Raw genomic sequence first — 1,488 nt, 5'->3', positions numbered from 1 at the left:
GGGGGGGGGGCACGTGTGAAGTGATGAGATTGGAAGGTACAGATGGAGACATTCAGCCCCATCGCCTCGCCCTCACATCCTTCTCCTTCCCTTCGGCCTTCCAGAACCTGCCTTCCTCCTCCTCTCTTCCTCCCTATTCCCCTTTTTTCTCTTCTCTCTTCCCCTTTCTCCCTTTCTGTGCCCTGCTCCCGCCTCGTCCCTCTCCCTCGTCCTCCCTGCTTCCCTCTCCGCGTACCTGTGAAGACGCTCTGCCTCGTGAAGCTCTCCTCCACCCCGAATCTCCCACCCTCCCTCCTCATCAATGACATCTCCATCTCGGCAAAAAGCTCGGGGATCTCCCGGCTCCTTCCCTTCCCACTCTCCAGTGCCTCTCCCACCAGCTCCTTCAACCATCGGCCGCCCTTCCTCCCTCCCTTTTCCTCCTCCTCTTCCTCCTCCTCGACAGGGAACGGAAGGATGAGGTGAGGGGTCAGGACGAAGCGATCCAGCAAAGTATTCCACTCTTGCTTGATCGATTCCTCCATGTGGTAGAGCGTTTCTCGCAGCTTTCCCTCCCTTTCCCCCGCTACCTCCCCGACGTTGTAGAGGCCGAGGAGGAGGATGTCCCTGGAGGAGGGAGGGAGGGAGGGAGGGGGATGAGTTGGAAAGGGAGGTCGAGCCCAGGTATGTGCCGGGTCCTCTCCCTGATGTTTCCTCCGTTACTTCCACCGAGCTCCGTCGCGTGGTTGGCGGTCGCCCTCCTCTACTCCCCTACCCTCTTCCTGGACACCATCCCTCTTCCCCCTGGAGGTCGGATTCCAGACCGTGCTGGCCCATATCTGACAATCTACTGCCCCCCCCTTCCTCCCTCCCTCCCTCTCTCCCTCCATCTCTCCCTCCCTCTTTCCGACTCGTCAACGCTGCACGTCCATCCTGCCCTCCAAGCATCGAAATATGCACCACTCATATACTTATCAGGTTAATTATTCCTCCCCTCTCTTTCTCTCTCCCCCTTCCTACCTTCCTCCCTGGCCGCCGGGCGCAGACGCCAGATTGAGGAGAGGAAGGTAGCGGCGGAGGGAGGAGAGGAGGTCGGTGCGAGATTGATGGAGGGAGAGGGGAAGGAGGAAGAGGGGGGAGGGATGTCCTGTGTAGGCCTTTGGAGAGGGATGAGGAGGGCAGGAGGGATGAGGGGGGAAGGAGGGATGAGGATGGAGAGGAGGGATTGGGAGGGAGACGCGACGAGGAGGAGGAGGAGGGAGGAGGAAAGGGAGAGGAAGAAAGAGGAGGAAACGGAGAGGTTGATATGGATGATTCCCTGCTACAAATACCGGTAGGACCTCACCCTTTATCCTCCTACACATCTCTTTCCTCCCTCCCTTCCTCCCTCCCTTCCTCCCCTCTCTTCCCCCACTTCCTCCTCACCCGGGGCCCCAGCATCGACAAGGCCGCGTAGCTCTTTGGTCCGTATGTGTGCATACGGACCGCTTCCTCCCTCCCGACTTCCCT

The sequence above is a fragment of the Nannochloropsis gaditana genome, assembly GCF_000240725.1.
Source record: "Nannochloropsis gaditana CCMP526 unplaced genomic scaffold scaffold035, whole genome shotgun sequence".
Taxonomy (NCBI): domain Eukaryota; class Eustigmatophyceae; order Eustigmatales; family Monodopsidaceae; genus Microchloropsis; species Microchloropsis gaditana.
Note: the sequence above shows the minus strand (reverse complement) of the source record.